This window comes from Mandrillus leucophaeus, unplaced genomic scaffold (assembly GCF_000951045.1).
Source record: "Mandrillus leucophaeus isolate KB7577 unplaced genomic scaffold, Mleu.le_1.0 Scaffold205, whole genome shotgun sequence".
NCBI classification, from domain to species: Eukaryota; Metazoa; Chordata; class Mammalia; order Primates; family Cercopithecidae; genus Mandrillus; species Mandrillus leucophaeus.
In genome coordinates this window covers 2,199,548-2,207,785 of record NW_012102088.1, presented here as the reverse complement: position 1 = coordinate 2,207,785, position 8,238 = coordinate 2,199,548, and the positions used below count along the sequence as shown (strand labels likewise).

General features: G+C 39.3%; 1 long non-coding RNA gene across 1 annotated transcript in view; it reads right to left on the bottom strand.

The window, feature by feature from the left end:
* The window catches only part of LOC105539445, a 12,799-nt gene extending 6,103 nt beyond the window's left edge, over positions 1 to 6,696 (bottom strand). Inside the window, exon 1 of the long non-coding RNA XR_001006049.1 lies at positions 6,649 to 6,696. This is a non-coding gene — a long non-coding RNA (uncharacterized LOC105539445). The remainder of the gene's footprint in view (positions 1 to 6,648) is intronic.
* Between the last annotated feature and the right edge of the window lie 1,542 nt (positions 6,697 to 8,238).

The window sequence follows — 8,238 nt, the reverse complement described above, 5'->3', positions numbered from 1 at the left end:
ATATATATTATATAAATGTGTATATATATATATTTTCACTGAATTGTAAATAGTGATTACCTCTGGGTTGAATGATCAAATTATGGACAATATACTGCAATTTATTTTCCTTTGTGTTTTTCTGTGTATTTTGATTTTTCTGTGTGTATTTTTTTATAATATGAGTATATGTTAAGTATTAGATTAATAAGGATTTTAAATATTCTATTTAGTTCTTAAGATCAAACTGAAGGTCTTTTATGTCCCAAAATAAATTAATCATCTCAGTCTCCTAAGTTCATGTTTTCTTTAATATTTTATCTTGGAACCCACAAGCCAGAAAGCTGAGGATTATGCTCATCTCCACCTCTGCCTGGGCTACCTCAAGATCTCCTAAGACCCACGTTCCATTCGTTTCGTTTCCATTCACATCTGACATCCTTCTCACCATACCCTTGGTATATAATAAGCTGATCTGTGGTTGGAAAGATCCCTTAGGTGATGCTGTCTGTTCCAATAACTGCTTAGATCCTTTCCGTCTTCCTTTCACACCAAGGGTGGACCTACCAGCCCAGCATTTCACTTGCGGCTTCCCACTCCCAGCTGCGTCATGGTGATCTGTCAAGTCTCAGAGCCACGGAATTTTAGAATGGAAAAGAACGTATGGATTATCTTACTCTGCCCCTAAATTCTCTCAAAAGAAGAAACTGGACGTCAGAGATGTAAAGTGACTCCCCAACCTCACAGCTAATTCCTGTCTGGAGCCCAGTCTCCCCTAGTCTTCACCACCTCAAACCTCAGATTCATTCATTTCTTAGCAGAAGCCAGGTATTCTTGTCTGGCCTCTTGCAGTTCCAACAACAAAGGGGTTTGCACAATAAAAACGCTGGTAAGATCTGGGGTGCAAACTCTGGCTTTTAGCTGAACTTGCTACGTGGCTGCAGCTGAGCCTTAAAGCAATCTGGTCTTGGCTGCCCTGTTAACTCAAATTTGCAAAGTAAAGTAATAAAGTATAACAGAAGCTTCCTTTGATTTAAGGCTGCTGGGGGAGAGAGGCTTGAGTTAAGAACAGAGATCCGAGTTGTTTATTTAAATAAATGAATGGAACTTTAACTGAACAGCTAATAAACAAATCCACAAGGTCATGCCAGGCTCCCTGGGACCCGAGGTGTTGGGTCTGAAATCCAGCCAAAGAGACCAAGGCATCACTTTGGCCTCCCAGAGGTCTCCAGTGGTCTCCAGGGTCCCAGTGGGGCCTTGGGTTTGGAATGGCTTCTGAAAAGCCAGGCCTGGGGCAGGAGGGGTGCTAGCAGTAAGTGGGGAGCTTTATTTTACTTACCCTCTAGAAGGAGGCGCAGCCCAGGGACACTGCCAGCTGGGAAAACCAGTGCCCCACAGCGCTGAGGTCCACCCAGCTCCTCTTCTCAGACCACAGATTTTAATTTTAATTTTTTAATATTTTTAACCCTTTAGATATGATTTATAATTTAGGTTTGCATATGGGCGTCCTATTGGCAAGCTGACCTTAGAATGACTCCCGGCCCTATCAGGGAACTTTCTCCTTGAAACCTCTAATCCCACTCCCCATCTATGTAGAAGCATCTTCCTTCTTTTCTCTCCCTCTTATGTTTCAAGATCCTGTCCAGGAGCAATGTCCTTCATGTCGCATTTGCTTAACAACCCAAAGTGAACTTTGTCTCTTCTGCTCCCCTGAAGGACGTGGTTGGCCCTTAGGACTCTGGCTGTCATTGTAATGAGCTTTCTCCTATGGTAGAGATCTAGGCACAATTTTCTTTTCCCTGTGTGCTTTGCCCTTAATAAATGTTCAGTAAAAAGATACAATCAAATAAAGAAAACCTAAGCATGTGGCAAAGAGCAGTTGTCATCAAAGGCACCTGGAGGGAGGTAGAGATGCGTTACCACTTTCTGGGACATTATGGTCTGTCTACACTCACAAAATGAGTGCTAGTTGTTGCTTTGTTTTGTTTTTGGCAAGATAGGTGCACCTCAGGGCTTTCTACCACTGCTTCTGTCTTCCAAAGCAAGCTGGGGAGCCCTGGTTGACGTAACAACTGCTTATGACTTTCCCTTGTGGTCATTTTTACAAAAGCAGTTTTACTAATAGGCTGTTTACAGTCATTTTCCTTTCACAGCTGGCCCCGGAGTGAAATGAAAACAACAACAAAAAAATTATACCCAGGGATTTATCAATTTTTCTCCCTTATAAACTGTTAGTGCATCTCAGCAGGAGAAGTTCACAATCCCCAATTTATAACTGCGTTCAGCAGGATTTGTCTGCCCAGATTGACTCACAACGTGGAAAACGCCCAGATCCCTCCAGGGGAGCTGCTGCCCCTTGCTGAGCCTGGCAGCCTCATTGCTGGGTCTGTGATGTGGCCAGGGGGCTGCGGCTCGCGGGGCATCAGAGCTGTGCAGGGAGAAATGGAGACACCTTCCCAAAGTGTCTTTATGAAGATTCCAAATGGGCAGAGGGGCTTTATTCCTCCTGCATATATTTACTTAAGTTTCTTTTTAATATTTCCAAGGGGGAAAAAAAAACCCCACGATCATGACATTTAGCATGCAAGAAGTAGGGGACGGCCCAACAGCGGTACCTAAAATCCCAAGCTAGAATAAGACAGTGAAGGGACGAGACACAGACAAGCAGGAAGGAAAAAAGTAAGAGGCAACAACTCAGATTTCTTCACTGATCAAATGGGGAAGAAAGACATAGCCAAACCCCATTTGGTGGTATGTGGGAGGAGCTACCCAGATAAGCCATTGCTTTAAGGTTATGGTGAGTGAAAGGAAGGAGTTTATGCGAAGGATCATTTCATCCTTTCCATATACACTTGGTTGAATAATCAAGCCCATAGTTGTGATTCCCTTTAATGTTGCCTTTGCTTAACAACCTTGGAACCCGCAAGCCAGAAAGCTGAGGATTATGCTCATCTCCACCTCTGCCTGGGCACCTCAAGATCTCCTAAGACCCACATTCCATTTGTTTCACTTCCATTCTCATCTGACATCCTTCTCACCGTACTCTTGGTATATAATAAGCTGATTTGTGGTTGGAAAGATCCCTTAGGTGATGCTGTCTGTTCCAATAACTGCTTAGATACTTTCGGTCTTCCTCTCACACCAAGGGTGGACCTACCAGCCCAGCATTTCACCTGCGGCTTCCCAGGGAGCCTGGCATGACCTTGTGGATTTGTTTATTAGCTGTTCTGTTAAAATTCCATTCATTTATTTAAATAAACAACTCGGATCTCTGTTCCTACCTCAAGGCTCTCTCCTGCAGCAGCCTTAAATCAAAGAATTTAATGGTACTTTTTTTCATTTATTTAATTTTTTATTCACTTACTCATTCATCCAAACTGAGAGTCAACTAAAAGCCGGAAAAGTCATAAAACAATCTCAGCTTCATGCAGCTTTCAATCTAGTGGTAGACATGGACTTAAATAAATTATTCTACTAATGAGCTGTATAATACAGGGTATCAAATCTAGACTCAGTTTATCTAGCCTAAGAAGAACATCTCTGCTGAGGTTCCATAGAATCTGAAACCTAAATGGTGAAACAAGCCAGAAAAAAGAAACAGAAACACAGATGATACATGGAAAAAGGAAAATGTGAAAAATTCTAAGCTTGAAAGAAGCTTGTTGAGTTTGAGAAACAGCAAAAAGGCCAAAACAATCAGAGGGTATAAACAAAGGAAAAGATGGCTTCAGAGTTAGCAAAGGATGGATCATCAGTCCCCTGCAGTCCACACTGAGGCTAAGGAAGGTTCTCCTTAAAATGAGAGAAGTTATTGGAAAGTTTTAAAGGATGGCAAGACACGATCAGCTATGCATATTAGGAAGATTATTCTACCTGATCTATGGAAAATGAATTAAAGAGGAAAAAAAAGACCAGTAGAAGTTTAGTATGGCCTTCTAGGTGAGGAAATGGTAATTTATTTTAGGATCCCACCTTGGGCTAAGGTGATCGCAATGGAGATGAAGAGGATGGAGAGTCAAGATGGTTTTATTTTCTGTTTTTTGTGTTTTTTTTAAAAAACAGAATTGACAAGACTTGCTGACGGAAGGGATGCGCTTCTTCTAGCATGACCAACCAAGTAGATGAAGGTGTTACTTCCTCTAATCAGCACCTATTTCCCACTTCCACAAACTCACTTGTACCTGATGAGTTACGTGAAGCTTCTGTCTCTCCAGTCTCACCTTCAACCCACCATTCACCTCTCTATCATCACCCCTAATCCCAGCCTCTCCACTTATCAGCTCTGTGCCTTTGGCAAGATATTTAGTACCATGAGCTGAAGAGTCCTCATCTGTAAAATGCGGGACAGTCAAGAGAATTAAATGAGATCGTATCTGTAGAGCCCATGGAACACAGAAGGCATTCAATAAATGCATGTTTATTTCCTCCCTGCTTCCCCTTCTTAGCCCTGCCCTTCGAGATCTTGAATTTGGTATTTCACGTTCCCAAATATAACCTTTTAGCTGGCTCCTTCTCTCATTCTCCATCCCGCACAAATTTGTTCTTCCACCTCATCCAGATAAATATTCACATATTAACTCCATCCATCTAGCTAATTCCATTTTCCATGTCTGTTCTACTCAACTTTCAGTGCTTGTTTTTGACCTCATGATTATTTACAACCTGTGTGTACAATGACTTCCCTGTTCCCTGGCGGGAGACCACAGTACAGTGACTGAAGTTGGGGACAGAGGTTGTGTGCTTAGAAAATAAAAAGATGTTGTGGGTCAAAGCCAGGGCAGACAAGGATGCTGTCTGCTGCTAGAGTCAATTCAGAAGCTAAAAACCAGAGCCAGGCAAGCTGTTAAGTGAGTGGAGGCAGACATAACCTGCCAGAGATAAGGGGTCTTGAAATGAAAGCAAAGGCCTGCCTCAGACAGGAAACCTCTCATTCCCTCCTCTGTCACTGTTGCGGCTGGATCCAACCATGGCCTTCCTCCTCAGCTTCACTAACTGCATTCCTGGGATCATGGACTCATACCTGTAGCCTCTGCTGACATTAGCACACCAGACAGCAGATTTCATGCAGGCATGCAGTCAGGCTTCTAATAGAGACATCCAACCCGCACTTGCTTGCCTTTGAGAGTGCTAATGTCTCCTCTCCTTCCCAGCATTAAAAATATTTTAAATTAAGCAGGAAGTTGAAACTAGTTTATCTCTCAGTGTCCTTCCAGTTCTAGGAGTTTTTGTGTTCAACAGAATGAGCTTGATTTTACTTCATTTGAAATATGTTTATTGAATAAATAGTAGTTGCATATGGTAAAATAAAAACAGCTGAAAGGAGTGTGTGCTAAACGCCTTCACTTACCTTCCTCATATGCAATTGCTGTAACAAGTTACGTGTGTGTGTATGAGTGTGAACGTTTCCAGAAATATTTTAACCATTTAAAAGCAGAAGTGGCTAAGCACTTGTCCCCTTCACTTGTATTTTCAATCATGAAGTCCCCAATGCTTTGGTCTGATTGTGTCCCTCCAAAATTCATATGTTGAAATCCTAACCATCACAGTTATAATGTCAGGAAGTGATGCCTTTGGGAAGGTGTTTAGGTCATAAGGGCAGAGTTTTCATGAATGAGATCAGTGCCCTTATAAAAGAAGCTCAAGAGAGATCTCTCATTCCTTCCACCATGTGAGGCTATAATGAGAAGATGTCCATCTCTGAATAATGGACCATTACTAGACACTAAGTTTGCTTCTACCTTGATCTTGGACTTTCTAGTCTCCAGAACTGTGAGAAATAAATCTTTGTTGTTTATAAGCATCCAGTTTATGGAATTGTGTTAAAGTAGCCTAAACAGACTAACACACCCACTCTTTCCCAATTCCCATTTATAGAATAAATCTATTGTTATTTTGTGTTCTCATCAGGCTAAATACAGACTTCCATTACAGTGTCTATAATGCTTTTCTGCCTATATGTCTTACTTCCCATATGAAAAAATATGAACAAAATAATAAAATTAATCCAAAGAAAGTAAAAGACAGAAATTATAAGGATAATAGCAGGAATTAATGATATAGAAAACAGCCCACTAAAACTGTTTGCAAAACAGTAATCTGCAAAAGAGTTTTTAAACACTAATCTGCAAAACCAAAGTCCATTCCTTGTAAAGACCAATGGACTAGATAAGTCTTTGGTAGGTCTGACTAAGGGGAAAAGAAAGACAAAAGTAAGACATACTATAAAAAAAAAAAAGAAAGAAAAAAGAAAATGTGATATTATGCCAGCTACACAGGAGGCTTATGAATTGTGAGGCTATATTGTACCACTTTATGCCAACAAATGTGAAACTCTAGGTGAAATAAATGACTTCCTTCCTAGGAAAACAGAAATTATTCAAGAAAAAGTATAAAGCCTGAATATACTAATAACCATACAAAAAAACAAGAAAGAAATCACAGATTTGCCACTAAAGACTCTGGACCCATGAGTCTGTTCAAGGAACAGACAATTTCATGTCATATAGCTTATTCTACAGCATAACAAAAGATAGAAAATTTCTCCACTCAATCTACAAAAATAGTACATTTTAAAAAGTAGGCTAGTATCACATACATAGATTGAAAAGTTTTAAATGAATTCACACATCAAATCCAACCATTTAATAATAGAATGCCAGAATAACTTATCTTATTTACCACTGAGCAATCCACTAAGAAAATTCACCACATAGGCTGATTAAAAGAGAAAAAATATATGCTAAACTTAAAAGATTCCACAGGAAACATCTTGCTTAATGGTGAAATATTAGAGGAAGTCTTACCACTTAGGAACAAGACAAGGCTCTCCATTATCATGGCCACTGCAGATATTAGCCAATGTAATAAGACAAGAAAAAAAAAAAGAGTTTTAACTATTGCAAAGGATGGTCTTGACTGTCTAATTTTTAAAATTCTCTACCAAGGAAATCTGAGAGAAGTCATTTAAGACAAACTATTATAATAAATAAGATAACGCAACAAAATGGCCAAATAGAAAAAGCAACATATCAAAACCATTTATTTTTGTATTCAGGAAAATAAAAAATATACAGAATAGTAATAAAACAAATATGTACATATCCCTACAATGTGCAAGATGTAGCTCTAAGTGTTTCACATAGGTTAACCAATTTTGTCCTCACAACCACCCTAGGAGTAAAGTATCATTATTGTCACCATGTTCAGAGGGGAGGAACTAAATCATAGCAAAGTAAAGCAATTTGCCTGGGATCATGCAGCAAATAAGTGGCAGAGCCATAGTATGAACTGAGGGAGTCTGATCACAGGTTTCATGCTGTGGAAATGAATGCCGAATGAAGGCCTTATTTTTAAGTTTTCTGAAAAATACAAGAAGAATTTCTGTCAGATTAGCAAAAATGTTTCAAATTATATAAAATCAAGTGATGTGATCATTGAAGGATTCAGAGTCTCCCCTATGCTGTTACTTGAACTATAAACAGATGAAACTTTTCTGAAGGCAATTTATAGATCTGCCAAAATTGAAAATAAAGTAGAAATTTTACATCTTTGTGTATAAGATTACTTATTACAAAATTATTGAAAATAACCTAAAATAGACCACAGGAAAGGTCCTTCAATAGGGTAGTCTTGAAATGGAGCATTCTATATCTTTGCTATGTAATATTGTGGAGCTGTGAAAAGGAATATGACATGGAAAAATCTCCAAGACATATTTTCAGATGAACAAAGCAAACTGTAGGACAATATGCATACTATGGCCCTAACTGTGTTTTTTAGAGACCTAATATATACCCGTATGTGTAAGTGTGCACAGCAAAAGGACTGAAAAACATGATCCAACCTGTTGACAGCAATGACTTCTGGGAAAATGATTGAGATACTGACAGAGATAAATGGGGGCTGTCATAGCTTTTGCTAAACAGTTTCATATTGTTTGAATCTCACATAAAAGGGATATATTTATAAATTTAAATGTTTGTTATTAAAAAGGAAAAAAGTAGAAAATGAAATATTACTTTCAAAACCAGAGTAAAAAAGTTTTTGGCAGGATGGCAGCAGGCAGGATTCCTTTGACTAAAGAATGCATGCGGGCACAAATACAAATTTTCCTACCTTTTGTAAAAGGAGTGAGAGTCTTCTCTATTATGAGCCAATAATGAAAAAAAAAAAAAAAAAGAGGATTGAGTGTCTTGGAGATAAGATAGCTTGGGGCTGGGTGTGGTGGCTAATACCTGTAATGCCAGAACTTTGGGAGGC